Source organism: Phyllostomus hastatus, unplaced genomic scaffold (genome assembly GCF_019186645.2).
Source record: "Phyllostomus hastatus isolate PE091 unplaced genomic scaffold, TTU_PhHast_1.1 phas_scaffold_93, whole genome shotgun sequence".
NCBI classification, from domain to species: Eukaryota; Metazoa; Chordata; class Mammalia; order Chiroptera; family Phyllostomidae; genus Phyllostomus; species Phyllostomus hastatus.
In genome coordinates this window covers 36052965-36072762 of record NW_025334042.1, presented here as the reverse complement: position 1 = coordinate 36072762, position 19798 = coordinate 36052965, and positions in this window count along the sequence as shown.

Genomic DNA, 19798 nt, shown 5'->3' with positions numbered 1-19798 from the left:
TGGAACCATCCTCTCTCAAAACTTGAAAGAACTCCCTCACCAAAGGCCCTGTCAGATCTGTTATCCCACTAGTAGGTCAAAGAAACGTACTCTGTTGGACACAAATAGGCATTCTTCAAAATCATCATTATTCATGGATGCAAACGCTGCATGAAATGTAAACCCAGCTGTGGTTTAACACTACCTATTTCCATAACGAATGTTCAAAAGAATGAATCTATAGTCTCTAACTGAACACGTGAGAGGTTTTAATAATCTGGGAGCTTCTCCAGTTATCTGAATTAAAATCAAAATTGAGAAGTAAAAATTATAGCTGCTTTTTCTGTAGGGTTAACAGTAAACTACCAAAGAATGTACTTACAATAAACAAATTCTCATTGGTTTGTATAAATAAGATATGATATCTGATCCAAAGAGTAATAATTCAAGAAAGGAAATACATGGATTTGTTTCACATTCAAATGTAGATACATGATTGTGACATTAAGAAATTTGGCTTGTTTTGCACTGATAATAAAAAAAGAAACCCCCTGTGCCAATATAACTTATCCTATCTTCTGAATATTAGATTTTTCCATTTTAGAGCTAAAGCAAACAAGAAAGAATGCTTGATATTTGTTTGCTTTTTATATAACTAAAGCAGTTCAAAGAATTTTTTAATTTTAAAAATATTTTTAAAGATTTTATATTATTTGTTGTCATATAGATTAAGACGTAGTTGTTTGAACAAAAGTCAAACCCATTTTGTGTATGTAAGCACAACCATTATCTTCACCACATGATTTTATATTTCCTTTTTTAAAGCAGGCATTTTTTACTCTTGAAATATGAGTATATTTAGCAAGCTACCAAAGAGAACTATTGTCATAACTCAAATAGATGGCAACAGTGTGACTGAATTTCACCCCTCCTACTCCAAATTCTTCTGATACAGCATGTGTAATCATGTGGCGTTTTTATTTACAATTTCCCCTTCCTGCACTCATAGATCACTATGACTTAAAAGCATGTGTTCATGCTTTTTCTTCTGGAAAATGCTAAGTGTAATTACAAAGAGTAGCAGAGAAAACACACCAAGAACATTGCTATGGCTTTAGTGACCATCTCTTGGAATACCAATCATATTCTGGCTGGTGTTTCCATTATTTTGTCTAAACCTAGGCAGGTTGTGTCTTCCAGCTAGTGATGCACATTGTAAGTGCACGCTACATATTTATTAAGTAACTGACCAAATAAATGAATAACTAGTGACTGCAGCCATCCTTCTGTTCAAAAGAGAAGAGTCGAACAAACCCACCTCTACACTTTTCCCAGATGCAATGGAAAACTAGATTCTACTGGAAGTCGTGTGGATCACACTGTGACTAATTAATTAAGGTCCTTCTAATTAACTTCACTCTCAAAAATCATACGCTGAAAAGAGAAAAAAGTATGACTGTGCCTCAAATTTCTTAGAAGCTTTTTATTATTCAGATGAAGAATGAATGACTTACAGAGTTTGGGGCAGGCTGCTGGTCAGAGTTGAAGTTCTTAGGGAGGGTTGTTGTTAGAACATTGAGTGTATCTTCTAATCTTTTCTTTACAGACACATACACACACACACACACACACACAAAAATTAGGTGTTACATATGAAGTTTTAGAGTAACTCCTAACTTACACCTGGTCTTCAACTGTTGGTGCATCTGTGGGTTTTGCCTTTGGCCTACTTCTCTACCTACTCTTCATGTTCTCACTGATGATACTCACTTCCATGGTTTTAACTTCCAGCTATACATTTAGAACTTTTAAATCATTATCTCTAACACTGACCTTGTCTTGAACTATATATAGATATAAACATATAGATATAATGTCTTGACATGCATACATACATATACATATATATATCCAGCTGCCTAGTAACATCTATATCTGAATATATCTTACTTTTCTAAATTCAAACCTTTCAAAAACTCATCTCCCCACCCCCTAACATACCCCACACCCTAAAAAACTTGGCTAAATGTTTCCTCTCAATTATTAGCATTTTCATTTATCTAGTTATAAAAGACAAAAACCTAGCATTTATTCCAGATCTGGTATTGGAAAGCTACAGTCCATGGATCTGTTTTTGTAAATAAAGTTTTATCAATACACAAGGCCCATTTGTTTGTGTACTATTGGTGGCTACTCTCACAATATAATGACAGAGTTGAGTGCAATAAAGGATGTATAGCCCACGGAGCATAAAATATTTTCTATCTGGCCTTTTACCAAAAAATGTTTGCTGACCCCTCTTTTAGACTATTCCCTCTCTCAGAAAGCAAAAGCTGCCCATTTTTCCCTCCTATATACTTCTCAACTTCGTTGCTCCACCACCTCTCAAACTTGAGGGCCCATTATCTCTCACCTGGACAATTGCACACCTACCACCAGAGTGATACAATTAAAACACAGATTTGATTGTTATAGCACTGGGAGACAGCTCTTCATGGGTCTCTAACACATCTGCATATCTTCTAAGCAGAATTACTGACAGTTTTTGCTGCAGACTGTCTTCTCAAGAACATTTGTATAGCAAACATCCTTGGAACACCACTGTCTTCCTCCAGGATAGAGAGCAGATTTGTTTGCTGTCCAGTACAATAAGATAGTATCTCCCTCCAGGGCAGAAGGCCATCAGGTTTGCATGTCTCTCCCTTATAAAATATGCAGGAATCCGGACTTTGGGTTTTCTGGCAGTGATGTGAACCCACTGTGTGAACAACACCCACCTGCACCCACCTTCCAGTTTCATCCATGGAACTTAGAGGGCACAGAGAGCCAAAATGAACTTGGACCTCATGCTGCGTGTTGTGCCATGAGTAAGAAAGTCTTTTGTCTCCCACCCAGAAGTCTTGTGACCAAGTATTCATGAAACTATTGCAACCTAACCTATTAGCTTGTCAGGAGGTACAAAATCTCAGACCCTTCACAGTTCTTAACATTCAGCCCCATTCTATTTCTTTCCATCACCTATAGCATGAAGTCCAGTTACCTTAGCCTAGCATATGAAGCCCTCAGTGGCCTGAGTGGACCTGTCCCTCCAGCTCCATACCCTTGCATTCCCCTCCTCATAATGTTTCCTTGTGATCCATAGCTGTTCACAGTTCTCCACTTGGCAAATTCTGTTCTGCATCTCCCCACTGTGTCCCTTCTGCCTGAATTGTCTTTTAACCTTCCCAGCCACACTTCTTTCCCCTTCTACGTCCCAGGCTTCTTTAGGCTGCAACTGCCTTTTCATACTATAAACACTGTTCAGAGCACACTCGTCTGAGAACACCCACCTGCCATCCCCAGGCTAAACTCAGAGCCCTTCCTCTGGACTCCCAGAGCTCCCTGACAACCAGTCGGTCATACACTTATCATATTTTTGGAAGTGTCCATAATGTGCCTCTCTCTCCCATCAGGTGCTGAGCCCTAATGCCTTTAATTCTTACTTTGGAGGGAAAAATAATAATATTTTTTATTTGTATTCTTAAACTGGAAGAATTGCTTCCCTACTTCTTTTTTAAACACTATTATCCCTTTTAGAATATGATTCATTATCACTCACCTTCCAGGGGAGGTAAGAATTTAAGGACGTGTTCTATAGAGGATTGATATTTCTCCAAATCCAGTTTCATCCTCCAAACTATACTGGATCAGTCAGGTGACTCCTGATGGCAGCAATTGAAAAGAAGAGCCATCCAGTTCTTTCACACTGAGCATGAGAGGAATGTACTGAGTAAGGCCCGTGAATATGGCAGGCCTTGAGGTGGACCCGGCCCGGCCCAAGTGCTCTGACTCCTGGAGAACCCTCCTAGTTGGGGCTCTGTCCTGCCAGTGTAAAGGGAATAATTTCTAGTCTTTAGTTGACCAGTGCAACAAGGTGTCACACTGTGGGGAGGTTGCCCCCATCAGATTTTTCACGACTATCTTTTGTGAAGTGTATGGTGAGAAATTCATTTTTGAAAAGCACACAGAGAGCTCTGCTACCAGGTCTTTTAGAACATCCCCAGGTACATTGTTGGTAGCACTTAGGAAGTTAATAAATGGCAGAGACTATTTACTATTCCCCTGATTGCTCTAGGGAAATATTTATGTTTAAAAAAAAATGAAGGCAAAAGCAAGAAAAAGAAGGGACCATCCTTGGGATTCTAAAGTTTTGAAAGCTCCTTTACATGGTCTCACTGATGCAAATAAAATAACTCCAGGTAATGCAGTTTCTCATATATAGGCTAGCGTCAGTATGCTGCGGCTCCCTGATAATCCCTACAGACTCACATGAACCCTTCCACAAAGCCGTGAATTCCAACCAAGGAATGCAATGCCTAATGAACTTGGCTAAAAGATCCCTACATTGAATATTTTATTAGGTATAGTATTTATTCACACTCTGGGGAAAATCTTGTCTCCCAGCTTTCCATTGACCTTTCCAGATGACATAATCTCTGGTTCCTCCAAACCTGGATTAAGAAATTTAACTGACAAGTCAACCAGCCCTAGAATTGCTATCATCAAAGATACTATTTTTTTTTAATATGGTTGAGGAAAAGGGACATGTTCTGCCTTTATTACAAGCTACATTACAAAACCAGAAATGTTCCCTTCCCTAGTCTGAAGGCAGAGCGCTAGACTAAACCCAAACCCGTGTTGCATCCGGACAACCACTTCACAAAAACTACCCATCCTTCCCCGAGCCCCTCACACACTACCAGCGGAAAGTGTAGTGGATCAAACTACACAGATATAATCCACCCATGTGTTAACAAATTGATGACTTGAGAAATATATATTTAGACTTGGGATGAATGGGAGTGACTCCAGAATTTGAAATACCTTATTGAAACATTTAGCTATAAAAAATAACAGAAAATATGTACTATGAGAACACATTTCTCATCATCTTGTGAATACTTTGGTACTAGATAGAAAGTCTAAAAACTAAACTCCTAATCTCTTTTGCTTTCCTATAAAATTTTATGGTTAGTATATCTTTTTCAAAACAGCAGGGAAAAACTTTTAATAAGTTTACAGCAAAAATAGAAGATTTTTATTTCAAAAGCTATTAGTGATACACACACACACATATCAACACATTTTTGTATATTTTCTAAAATCAAAATTTTATGAAGGAAAAAGTTCAGGATCTTGAAAAGTAATGAATGCAGTCATTGTCAAAATTCTAAGTGTATAGATAGATGTTCAGTGTGGAAATATGTTCAAAGTATCTAGACAGTAGCTTTCCAATAATGTTGACAATGCAAGACTATCAAAATATTTGCAAAGGACAACTGCAACAAAAGAGGACTTGCACATAATTCATTAGTTTTAATTTCTCCCTCAACATCAAGGAGATTAAATTCATTTGCATGAGTCTTGCAGGTGTTAATTCTGAGGAATGTATTATCCCTTTTCCAGCATTGTTTTAGAAGTACTTACTGTTTTTCTTTCTAGGTGTCCTGAGATTTTAACCTCACAAGGGCCGGGAAATTGCTGCACAATATCAATGTAAAATCACCATTCTTTCAGCCTTGATCTCTGAGGCAGCCGCAGCCAGATTTGTTGTGGGTTGTCCCAGGCAGCAACTGTGCTGATGGTTACAGTGAGGAATGTGCCCCATTAAATTGGGCATGGTCAGCTGCATTAGGTATGAGTAAATAAAAGGCAAAGGTGAATAACCACTACACTCAAAACATTTATTGTATGAAAGTTTGCGCTTGACTGCCTCAAGTATGCTTATTATACTAGACTAGGGAAAAAATTCAGATGGTATCTGGTTACAAAAGTACAGCAGCAATTGAGAAATCTGTGGCTTATCTTTATTCTGCAGATCACTACCCACCTTCCTGACCACCATCTCCTTTGTTTTAAGAAGGATGACTACTTTAAGATAAAAGCTCTAGGCCTGTAGGGTGCATGACGCAAAAGATTGTTTATCAGTTCTCCTGTCTCAGAGATGCTAATTCTCAGACTGATTGCAGCTTTTTGCTTTTCCCTCTCAAGAGTCCTACCATATTGCACATTAAGTTTTCAGTATGTTGATGTTTTTTGGTTTTATTTTGCAGATTCATTTTACATTTAAATTGCTATCATAGTTGCATCCTTTCGTTGTTGGCTGATACTACGGCAGTGCAGACGAAAGCACATGTGTTTCTGCACTCCTGAGAATGCTCTTCTTTGAAGTGAGGTCCCACTGGTTCTGAAGGAGGGGCTTTAATGACATGGATAATTCCAAAGCAAGGCTTTAAAGACTTGCAAATGACTCATCAGAAACTGGAAAAATATCCTATTTATAGTCAGTACAGTAGATAGAACAATTTCATGTTTATATCTAATTTTTATGAGAAAGGAAACATGAATATAACATGGCCCTTTGTTTCTTAGAAGAAAAACAATGGCTGTCTGTAATTGAGGACCATACATTTTTATTTAAATGTGAAAATCTACATGGATAACTCAAATTTAAAAGTTCAAGCTATGGCCAAGCCTTTTTCAAAAAATTTCTTCACATATCCAGCATTATTTAAGACTGGCAAGTTTCTGTCCAGTTTGCTGGAAACATTCTAAAGCAGCAGTAACATTTGCTTTCTTGATGCAAAGGGCTCAGTCTTATCATCAAATCGTTGAACCTATTCATCCAGATTTATCTGTCTAGATTCTTGTTTCTAAATGCATTTGAATCTAAGCCACTCATAGTTCTGACACATTTTATGTTTACATATTAGATTACTCTGCTGTGTTGTTAAAAACTCATCTGTAGTAAAATGAAGTTGGGTTATTTCTCTTATGTTCATACTTTATATGTTTTAGAATTGTCAAGGAAACAAGTATCATTTTCAATGGTAGTGTATTTTATGGCTTACAAACCTCAAAATCTGGAGTTCTTTCTTAATCATTTCTGCAGTCCTAACTGAGGCCTTTTCTTGTCATTTGTCCAAGGAAATGCAGTCGATATCGGGACAGGAGAGAATACAAGTTTTGACAAGTACCAACAAACTGAAAAAAAAACTTGCAATGGTCTAAGAAGCAGAAACTTTCTAATTCTCTGTTATTATTAAATTGAAAGTGATATGAACTAATGAAAGCAGCAGATCTAGTTGGGACATGAGTTAGGGGCCTCAAAACATTTAAAAAGAGAAAATAAGAAGTCTTTCTACCTAGGCTGCAATATGATGAGTTATCACCATTCTCAAAAAACGCATTTCCAAAAAAATGCACAATTTTACTGGTGTTTTCCCAGGAAGTTGTTCTGGGAAAGAAGCAAAAAGATAACTGTCTATAGCCAAGCAATAACTGAGGCTCCTGCATTATGTACACAGGAGATCCAACCAAACAGAAAGATGGGTGTGAGAATAGAGGTTTTCTTATCTATCTATATTAGCTTAAGAAGTTTAACAGTTATTTGCAGGAACAAGTATAAAGGACACATGGACAAAAACTGGGGGGAGGGGGGCGGTAAAAGACAGAAAACTGTACTTGAACAACAATTAAAATTAAAAAGAGAAGTTTAACAGTTAGATTCACTATCCTTGTTTTTGTGTTATTGTCACAGTTTTATTACAAACATAAACAGGTCTTACCAGACCTGTTCTCTCAGATAGGCACCAAACTCCTCACGGTGACTGTTGCAGATGAGTGTGACCTTGTGGGGCATGAGGTGGTAGAGATCTGCCACTTTTTAATGTGTATAATTCTATATTGTTTAATTTTTATGTGCATGTATTTTATGCAGAAAAATGTATATCCGTTTCCTTTGTAATTCATAAAGAGAAATTATGACATATTCTATAGTTAAAACAAAAGAACAAAAAAAAAACAAAACAAAAACAGCTGTCCTGGCCATCCATGCTAATAATTAAGATAAGCTGAGCTAGACCCTTGTGGTGAGTTTAATAACTAAAACCTTTTAGCTTTAGTTATTCAATGGATTTTTCTCTAGAACAAATCATTTACAAGTGAAATTGTAATACAATATGGACAGGCAATATGTTGTTTCTAATATTACTGCCCTTTTTCTATTAATAAAAGTGCAGCCCAGCCCAGTACTTAATTACTGCCTGCCAGGGGATACATATGACCACAACACAGGGTTTACCAGCTTCCCCAAGAGCATGAAATAGGCAGGAGAATTCAAAGATTTCTTTCATTTCCCTTGCTTGCAATTCCTCATGGGACAAAAGTGATGGAAACTACGTATACGTGGGCACAGAACCTAAATGACTCACAATTTAAAATACTCAAGGTCCAGGGCAAGCCAGGGATTAAAGTTCTATAAGCAGCCACTTCTTTCTTTGGCACCCCCTTCTAACTCCTATCACCCTTCAATAATAATAATAATAATAATAATAATTAATAATAATAATCTTAATCTCTTCTTCCATTTTGATGTCATCTCACATACATCTCACATATGTTATATCTAAAATGTAATTTACTGGACTCTCTTCCTTCAGAAAGTGCTGCCAATGTGCACAGGGTGTGACGGGGTGTGCTCTTGGGGTGAACATCTGTACCGATGTGAAAGAAGTAGGATAGAGCAGAGGAAGCCATTGGGCTGCAGCCGAGTCCCAACAGAGCTTCATCCAGTCCTACGGCAAATGCTGAAGCTGGAATGGCCGTGCAAAGTTGTCTGCGTTGGAGCAAGGTCAGACTTCAGTCCCCTGTACCAACTAGTCTTTAGATGCAGGCAGAGGCAGCACATCAGGCAAAGTGACTCTTCCCAGCACAGAGTAGTCACCAGAGAACAGACCCTCAGCTGCAAGAAGTCTCCCATCACACTCCTGGCAGCTGAAGGAGTGTGTGCTTCCATTCTGAAGGGTGGCTCTGAGCAGTGCTCCCTAGCGTCGAGCACATTAAGTAGACCAACCTCTTTCTACACTCAGTAGAACAAAGCATTTAACTAAGGCTGTTGTTTTGTGTGGCTCAGTTGTGCACTCTTATTATGCCACCATACATAAATATCCTCCAGTTCATTCATTAACATTTAATTTGGTTCAATTCAACAACTGTATATTGAGTACTTATAACACACATAGCATCGACCAGCTCTGGTTATAAGAGAATAGATAAGGTGTAGCACAGAAGAATGATAGTCACCTTATAAAGTATTTATTAAGCTTTTACCACACATGGCAGGTACTGTGTATCTCATTCATTTTTCTAATAATCTCATAAATTAAATTCTATCTTTTCCCCAATTTTTCAGCTGGGGAGGCTCAATTGGAGAGGTCTAATAACTTTGCCAAGGTTAGTCAGGTAAGAAGGTATGGAGCAGAGTTTGAATCTGAACAGAATGACTCCAGAACTGCGCCCCTAACCACCAGGCCTGGAGAGTTGGCAAAAACATCCTGAAGCAAGCGATGTGGAGATCAGCTTTGGGTGATGATTAGGATTATCAAGGTAAATGAGGGTTAAAGAACATTCTAGGCAGAGAGGCTACCATAGACAAAACAAAAAAACTGAGGTGGAACCACAAGTAGTTCAAACTTACTAGAGCAAAGCAGAAAGTGGCAGCAGGTGAAATGGAGACGGAGGTAGGGGCCAGATGAACCTGCTAGGCCACGCTAAAGAATGTTTGCTTAATCCTGGAGGACAGAAAGCCATTCAAGCGTTTAAAATAAGGAAAAACAAGGTGGCATTTGTGCTTCGAAAGGTCTCTGTTCTTAGTGGAGGACTTAGGGTGCAGAGCCACACTAAAGCCATGTGCATTAGCTGTGGAGGAACAAGGAAGAGGAAACATTACGATGGCTGGTAGCTGACCGGCCCCCTTCGGTGTTGCTGCTAACACAAGAGATTCAGAGGGTGGGGCTGACTGTGGCGAGGAAGAGCTAGAGAGTCCATGGTCACTCAGGCTTGCTCTTGTGTTTAAGACATGAAATATACAAGTTAATATGTGCACTGGGCAGTTGGATATTTAATTCTGAAGTGCACATGAGAGGTGACAGCTGGATATAGTTTGGAGACCATTACATAGTTAAAGCCATAGGGACAAAATAACATTGTGGCAGTTTTCCATACTGAGTGTGCAAAATAAGAAGAGTAGTGCACTAAGGACTGAACTTGAGGAGGGGCAAGCAGGGAAGAGTTTACAAAGGAGGACCAACAGTTAGAGAGGGAGAAGGAGTCCCCAGTGTCACAGAAGAAGAGGGAGAGAGAGAATTACAGTGAAAAGAGCAGTGCCCAGTGTCAAAGGCATGGAATATGTTAGATAATTCCAGTGCTGGGAAGTGTTCATGGGGTCTGGCAACATGGGAGTCATTGTAGACCTTTCTAAGTGGAGAGGGTAGGAATTCTTTTATCCTGAGTTGGAAAAATGAATGGGAAGTAAAGGAGGGAAGCTGCATGGTGTGAGAATTTGCTCAATAAGGTTGAAGGGAAATGAGCTCAAAAATGGATGCTAAAGAGGACCCAGTATCACAGGGACATTGCTTTAAAATTTTTTTCCTAGACAATTAATATATGTCAGACACTAGGGAGACAAAAATGATTGAGATCTGGCCCCTGCCTTCAAGAGATTCATAATCTAGTGCAGGAGACAGAAGTATAATAGCTACAGTAAACTGTGAAGAGAGTAGGAGTAGCAGTATGATCAAAGAACCATGGGAAGAGGGGGAGAAAGCTCCTGACTTTGCTTAGAGGGCAAGGGAGTAGATGGATCACCAGAAGATGACAGGTGATGAGAAAATGGGACAGCGGTGGGGCAGCGTGGAGGAGTGCAGAAGACGGCACATTTGTTGACATGAATGTGCGCTGTGGCTGAGTGCAGGAGACTGGTGGAGACAAGAGATGATGCTGGAAAGGTGACTGAGTTCAAATCACACAGGCCTTTGTTTACCACATTGAAAATTTGAACTTTTTCTGCTAAGTGATAAGGGATCTGACAAAAGAGCTTAAAGCAGATCAAGTAATAGGAAAACCTGTGTTTTATAAGCTGGTAAGACAGAAGACGGTGGCTTAGAGGAAGCAACTCAGCAGTTATGAGACCACTGTCATTTATGATGGGGGAGTGACTAATGCAGCAAGGATGGAAATGAGGAGGAGCCATAGAGTTGAAAGAAAGTTAAGAAAATTCATAGAATATGATTATACTGACGGGGGGACGAGAAGGAAAAGGAACAGTGAGGGACCATTCAGATTTCTAAATTGGCAGCTGGATAGATGGCATTAGAAAAAAATAAAATGTAAAACAAGAAAATTTTAAAGTTTATCAAAAATAATAAGTTTGATTTTGAGATGCCTGTGTGACATTCAAGGCTGCAGGTTGCCCATGTACCCAGGGCAACCGGCGCATGTGGCATCAGGGGATGACTGGGATCTGGAGGTCGATTCCGCAAACGGCAGTGAAAAGAGGGGAATGAACATAGAGAGGAGGGACTGGGGACACAACCCTGGAGAACACACACGTAAGGGGGCTGCAGAAATGGAAAGTGCTTGGATGAGCCATTGTGTGCAATGAGAGGGAGAAAAGGCCAGGGGGGAGTATAAAGACTGCTGAACCTGGCCTGCAATGGAAACCATACTTTTGTAGGGGTGCTATCCACAGGGCTGTGTGAGTTTACACAGCAATGTCAGGGGACTCAAAGGGATAGGAGAACTGAACCATGGTGGGGAGTCTGCTAGCACGGAAGTCAGGAGGAAGCACTGTCAAGAAATCTGAAGGTACAGGTCTTTTTGTCGTGAAAACGATATAACTACATTTTGGAGAACAGAGAAGGAGAAATCTTCACATTGCCACTATCTACACAACTCACATCTGAATTGGGATATCACCTTACACATGATGCACAACCATATCTTGCACATGATCCTCTACCCTTTTATTTCAATGTTACCTTAAATGTGAGCATTTTAAATGTTGTGTCATAGCTATTTGAATTGAGCAATGGGTTCTTTTTTTTTTTAAGACTTTATTTGTTTATTTTTAGAGGGGAAGGGAGGGAGATAGACAGAGAGAGAAACATCAATGTGCAGTTGCTGGGGGTTTGGCCTGCAACCCAGGCATGTATCCTGGCTGGGAATCGAACCTGGGACACTTTGGTTCACAGTCTGCGCTCAATCCACTGAGCTACGCCAGCCAGGGAGCAGTGGGTTCTTATAAGAACTTCAAAATACAATTTGGGGATACTCCAGATCAAAGACCAAGATCCTCATTTTTGTGAAACCAAACAAGGGGATTGTGAAACTTCAACCAAATTATCAGAAATAAAGAGGGACATGACTCATTTCTGTCTTACTGTTAAAGACCCATAATATTCCCATTGCTCGTATCTTGATGTTGCAAAACACTAATCATCTCTTTTGCCTGCTGTATTCCTTAACCATTTGAAGTTAGAGATATTAACAAAAAATTTGTTCAGAGTACAAGTCCAGGTCAGTATCTAGTAGTGCAATGATTACACTAGTGAGTCTTCCTCCAACTCCAGACCCAGGGCTTCCCTTTAGATGCATGCTGAGAAGACACTTTATTTATTCATACCTTAGATACAACATAAGAAAGTTATAAACTTTCACTGGTTTTCATTTCTCTAGCTGGGGCCAAAGGGCATCTATGTTTTCCTTCTAGGGAAAAATTTTAAGTTTTCTGAAAGACTGAAGGATTTAGTGGAGTGAGAATTTATTTTACTTTATTGCTGAATCCCTGCAAGTTTTCTTTGATAAAAATGGATCCAAAGACTTCATGAAGAAAAATTCTCATTATTCGAATTAAAGGTATAATAAAATTTGCAAAAATCAAAACACACACTCAGAATCTTGAGACTGTGTATTTTAAGGATATTTTATTGATTATGCTATTACAGTTGTCCTATTTTTCCCTCCTCTTTATCCCCTTCTACCCTGTACCCCCCTCCAGCCAGTAGTCACCCTGCTTAGCTCAAGTCCATAGTTGCACATATAAGTCCTTTGGCTTCTCCATTTCCTATACTATACTTAATCTCTCTGTCTATTTTGTACCTACCAATTATGCTTCTTATTCCCTGAACCTTTCCCCCATTCTTCCTTCTATCCCTCCCCACTGATAACCTCCATGTGATCTCCATTTCTGTGATTCTCTTCCTGTTCTAGTTGTGTGCTTAGTTCATTTTTGTTTTTATTTTTGTATCTTAGGTTTAGTTGTTGATAGTTTTTTTTGTCATTTTACTGTTCATAGTTTTGATCTTCTTCTTTTTCTTAGATAAGTCCCTTTAACATTTCATCTAATAAGGGCTAGGTGATGATGAACTCCTATAACTTGACCTTATCTGAGAAGCAATTTATCTGACCTTCCATTCTACATGACAGCTTTGCTGGAGAGAGTTATCTTGGATGTAGGTCCTTGCCTTTCATGACTTGGAATACTTCTTTCCAGCCCCTTCTTGCCTGCAAGATTTCTTTTGAGAAATCAGCTGACAATCTTATGGGAACTCCTTTGTAAGTAACTGTCTCCTTTTCTTTTGCTTTTAAAATTCTCTCCTTATCTTTAATGTTGGGTAATGTAATTATGATGTCCCTTGGTGTGTGCTTCCTTGGGTCTAACTTTTCAGGGACCCTCTGAGCTTCCTGGACTTCCTGAAAGTTTATTTCCTTAACTAGATGGAGGAAGTTCTCCTTATTTGTTCAAATAAGTTTTCCATTTCTTGTTCTTCCTCTTCTCTTTCTGGCACTCTTATGAGTTGGATGGTGGAATGTTTAAAGTTGTCCCAGAGGTTCCTAAGCCTCTCCTAATTTTTTTGAATTATTCTTTCTTTATTCTGTTCTGGCTGAATGTTTATTTCTTCTTTCTGCTCCAAATTGTTGAATTTGAGTCCCTGTTTCCTTCCCTTCACTGTTGGTTCCCTGTATATTTTTCTTTATTTCACTTTGCATAGTCTTCACTCCTTCCTTGATTTTCCATCTGTACTCAATCATTTCTGTGAGTATTCTGATTATCAGGGTTTTGAATCTGCATCTGATAGGTTGTCTATCTCTTCATCTCTTAGTTCTACTTTTGGAGTTTTGATCTGTTCTTTCATTTGGGCCATATTTCTTTGTCTCAGTCCACCTGTTATGTCGTAAGGTTCAGAGCCTCAGGTATTCAGCAGGGAGGGGCAACCCACTTCACTGTGTTATGGCACAGCCTGTGGATGAGGGTCAGGGAGGGAAAAACGCCACTTGCTCGGCTCTCATCCTGCTTTCAGACACTTACCCCTGCTACCCACAAGTGAATTGCACCCTTCTGGTGCTGATTCCTGGGTGGTGGGCTTTTGTATGTCCTAGGACACTGTGGGCCCCTCCAACAGACTCTCCTGTGAGACTGGCAATTTCTCCTGCTGCCACAACCCCCACAGGTTTTTTACATTCAGAGGTTTTTAAGCTTTCTCTTCCCGGTGTTGGAACCATGGGTTGCATGCTCTGTCTTGCTTCCCAGTTGTTCCTCCCAGTTCCTCTCCTGTGAGAGGTCCCATTCTCCTCTCACAGGAGAATGCAGGACCCGCCAGTCACCAGGCACAGCCTTCCCATGTGTCTTCTCCCCCCCCTCACCCCCACAGCTGCCTGTCTCTGCCCCTTCTGCTGATCTGAATGAATATTTCTTCTTTAACTCCTTGGTTGTTGGACTTCCATACAGTTATTTTCTGGCAGTTCTGGTTGGGGTTTTTTTGTTTGTTTTTAAATTGGTTGTTATCCTTCTTTTGGTTGTGCAAGGAAGCAAAGCATATCTACTTTGCCTCCATCTTGGCTGGACTCAAACCTGTGTTTTTGATTGTGAGTTCTGTGTCAATGAGTCTTTGGAAAAATGCTCTTGACATGTGATCTGGAGTATCCCAATGTTGTAATATGAAACACTTATTAAGAACTCATTGATTAATTATAATAATTATCTTATAACATCAAAATGTTTACATTATAATGTTAAATGTTAATGTTAAATTAAAAGTATAACTGTTCATAAGTAATCTATGGGTTTAATTATGTACATTATATGGCAGGCAATACACCAATTCAGACAGGAGTTGTGTAGATGGTTGGAAAATGTGAGGATTCTCCCTATCTGTTTTCCAAAATGCAGTTATACTGTTTTTACAACAACAAGAAATCCCTCTGGTGTTTGGCACAGCTAAAAATTATGAAAAGCTCGTTCAAAAGACATGATTCTATTCCACGGGGTCTTGTAAGTCTTTTCCACTCTAATTGTCCTTCAGCTCCACTCTGTTTTGAAAACCAGGCCATGGAGTTTGTCACTCACTGTCTGGAACAGCGAAGCCTCTGGAATCTTAAAATCCCATGTTCCATCCTTACACCACAGCTGCCTATCTTTCTAGCTCTTTCATGCTTTTGCCTTGGAACCTGCTTTGCAACATCATCAAGGGGTCCAGTTTCTTTTGCCTTATGCTATTCCTTGAAAAGCCTATTTTTCCTGCCTTGATAGCTCCAGATTCTTGACTCATCAATTTTCCCAATATAATGTTTTTCATGTTTCCTTTTCTACATTCCAAAGCATTGATTTCCCATTCCCATAGATACAGTATATTGGGAGAACATCTAATCTTACAGGTATATTGAGAGACTGAGTCCCAATCAGGAGACAACTTGGACCACAGCTTACAGCAGAGATTGGTAATTGCCTCCTCCACATCCTTCTCCTTACTGATAGAATCTAATTTTTATTAGCATGACAATACACATACCCAAATACTACATTTTTCAGCCTTAACAAACAGAGGTAACCAATGAGATACATGCAGTAGTCATCTGCTTAGGTCCCAGAAAGCTCTTTGAAGGGAGTTGACTCATCTGGGACGTGTGCTTCTTGGGCCTTTCCCCTTTCCCTTTCTTGCCTCTTTATGTCTTTAGCTGAGATATGACAGCTAGAGCATTAGCAGAAAATTTTACAACCATGAGGAAACCTTCAAAAAAAGTCTGTACATGCTAAGGATAGTGGAACAGAAGCCTAGAAGGAGTCTGGGGACATAGAAAATACTGTATAATTACAACATAGCCCTGAATCACCTGCTTGCAGACTTTTTATGTGAAAAAACTTCTATCCTTTTAAAGTCACTGTTATCAGGTAATTGTACATAATAATTTGGGTATTACTAATAAACACATTATTTCATTGATATATTTACTAACATGTATTTGCTGACTGCCTGTTTTGAGTTGAGCATTATGTTACAAGTTTAGGGAAAAATGTAAAAAGTGGAAAAATAGTTTTAGACTACAACTAAATCCCTATTCCTTCTATTTAAAGAAAGACAGACATGTCTTATAAATCAAGATGAACTTCATGGCCATGTATGATATTTTTCAAATGCACTAAAAAGTACAGGTAACAAGCATGAGGGGTTATAAAAGATGGCAGAAGTGAGATGTGCGATGTAGTGATTGAGAAAGAAGGTGATGAGGTTTGAGTTGAACTTAAAAAAAGAAAGAGAGTGATGGGAGAGGGTGAAACCATTTCTCTTCATGCTGGGAGGGAAATCATGGGCAATGGATCTGAAAGGAAGATAAAAATTGTTACGTTCAGGATGCTATGGACCAGCACCTAGCTGGACTCACTCTGCCCTCAGGTGAGCCCTCAGGAAAGACAGACAGTCTCTCTGTTTCGGGGGCTCTTCCCTTTTCGAAAATAGCACATGTTTATAGCACGCTTGGAGATTGCGGGTTAAACCTTGTACAACACTGTGAAGGGCACAGGAGTTTCACTGTACAACACTGAGCTTCCTTCATAAGGTTGTTATAAGAATATTGAACTGCCTTTTGGCCTGGCAATTCCACTGCTAGGATTGTACCCTAGGAAATCTTGAAGCACTAATTCAAAAGAACCTATGCACCCCAATGTTCACAGCAGCCCTATTTATAATAGCCAAGTGCTGGAAACAGCCTAAGTGCCCATTAGTAAATGAGTGGATCAAAAAACTGTAGTATGTTTACACAATGGAATACTATGCAGCAGAAGTAAAGAAGGAACTCCTACCTTTTGTGACAACATGGATGGAACCGAAGAGCATTATAATAAGTGAAATAAGCCAGGCAGTGGAAGACAAATACCATATGACTTCACCTATAAGTGGAACCCAATCAACAAAACAAGGGAGCAAAACAGAACCGGAGACATGGAACTAAAGAACAAACTGACAGTGACCAGAGGGGTGGGGGGAGGGGGACAGCAGGGGAAAGTCAAGGAACATGTATAAAGGACCCAGGGAAAAAGGCAATGGGGGTGGGGGGAGTGCAGATTAAAAGTGGAAGGCAGGGGGTGGGTAGGCAGAGGAGGGTAATAGGGGGGAAACGGGGACAACTGTAATTGAACAATAAAAAACTTTTCTAAAAAAGAATAACAATTGTATGGGATTACTAATATTTCGCAGCCCTGGGTCTTCATGTCCCAACTTGTCAGCTAATGCCAATGGCATTTGTATCAAGTGAAATCACTCTTCATGGTGCAGTTTATTGAATCCTCTCTGACACAGAGGAAATTGCCTGGCTTTCTTTACACAGTGAGTGTGCCTTACTGTGTTTTTTGTCCTGTTATGCTGTATTGTATCATGCTGTCACTAAAGGTTTTGTTGTAATCTTCTACCAAATAACAACACAACTGGATACACTCATCTTCCTATGGTCAGGTTCAGAAAGCTACACTGGCTAGTCAGTTAGTTACACTACCTGTATGCAATGTTTAACCATCTGTGTACCACTGGTGTAGGAAAGAAAGAAGAAAAACACCGAATATAGTGAAAACTAATACATTTCTATTTCCTTCTTTTCTTTCCCATACAGATCCTAACATGTCTCCAAGCATTCAGTTAACTGACCCTTTTCCTTAATACCTTTTTTCCCCTCATGAATCAGTTCCTATCTCTTCAAGTCTTTAACATTATTAAATGCTGTTTCTCAGATTTCTTCTACAGCCATTTAGTGTTTCAGCACAAGGCTAATCTTTCAGTAACTCAATGCCTTAAATAAAGGCCTTAACCTGCACAAACTGTCTTAGCCTGTTTTAATTTTGATGACCTGACTTCATTTTCTAAAACCTAGTAGTGTTTTTAAAAAATATCACAGGCTATGTGCTGGGCATGTCACAGACAAAACTGTTATCACCTCGGAAGAAAGGTCTTTGGGAAGACTCTCAGGAGATGAGAGAGGAAACACCTAAAGGCACACTTTTTTTGAGTTCGAACTATGACATTACACAATTGAACACTGATTATTTCTATTCAAGATCTTACAACAAATGAAAAGTTAACTATTCTATTGTAATTGGAGCCCATACCAGCCATGAGGGGAAAATTCACCACTTTTGACTAAGAAGATTAGAGGCTGTTTCTAGAAAGGCAAAAACCAGTTATTAAAGTTTTCCAGCTAAATAAAGGTTGTGTGTTACTGGGGATGTGTAAGCAATTAGCTCCTGCCTTCACACACAGGACCCGTCAAGTGGATTGTAGAAGTGTGGGCAGGGGCCTAAGTAGAGTCCTATTTAGCCACACCTAAATACATTTTCCTGCCTTTTACTGCTGGCATCTACCCTAAGACACCCCAAATGAGGTATGAAGAACTTAAAACACCTTTCCACAGAGAGTTAAAGTGGATTCAGGATCTGCACAGAGAGCTTCAAATCCTTGCTCTATCCCTTACTGGCTGCAGATCATAAGCAATTCATATAAACTCTTTGAGCAACAATCTCCCATTCTGTAAAACAGTGTGAATAATACCTACTGTTCAGGGTTATTGAGATATTTAACAATGACATACACAAAGTATCTGGCATATAAGGGGGTTTCAATACATGATAAATATTGCTATAAATATAACAAATCTCCACATTTCCCCCAAAATACACACACACGGGGGTAGGAGGAGAGAATGGGCAATAATTCTATGCTGTTGAGAAAAAAGAGGTATATAGAAACATCTTTGTTACTTTATTTCAGGCATCATATAGAACTTACCTGAGCTATGGATTTTACATCAGGTCAGCTTCCATTCAGAGGGACATATTACTTTAATTTCCCAGAGAATAGACAAAAAATACTTTTCAGGGGCGAGGGAGAGATTGCCCATCAGTCATATCCTCCTCAAGAAGTTGACCAGTGTGAGTCCGCCTGGCTAACCAGTCTGAGTTCACCTGAACTCTTTTTACAAGGGCTTCAGTAATACAGCCGTAGAAAGAAAACAAATGGGATGTGTGAAGGGGAGTGAGCAGGTGAACATTCTCTCCCTCATTCCTGCTTATCACCCCCAACCACGTACGTATATGTGCCATTCTCCATGACATTAACTGCCTTTCCAAGACAGAGAAACAAAGCAGAGACCCCCTTTCTTAAAATACTACCTTTAGTGCCCAGCATTTGACCATGACTTTGCGAGTCTGCAGTGGGTACATGGTGCACTGCCCAGATCCCGCTGTAGGCTGAGCTTCTCTTTCCCTCTGTTGCTGGGAGAATTAATTGCCTGTTGATGACTCACAGCTGACTCCCTCCCCAGGAATTGCCCTCAGTCAAATGGAGCTGCCTTGCTCTCCTAGAGCAGCCAGCATCCAGTGACTACTTGAGGTGAAGGTACAAAGGCCTTGTACTCTTGCCTCGGGTCAGGAAGGGCCATTCCAACTCTAGAACTCTGCAAAGGATCTGCTGAAGGAACTGCTTCACAGTTCAAGTTTTCTTCTGTCTCCTCTGAATGCATGCTGACTCTTCTCTTCTTTCACTCTGGTAGGTGTTCCTCAGAGCTCTCTCCAATTAACTTCCTGTATGCAAGTCTCCATCAGAGCCTGTGTACAAAAACTCAGTCTACAAATTGTTCTGAAGATCAAGCAAAAGCCAGATAAATAAATACTCAAATA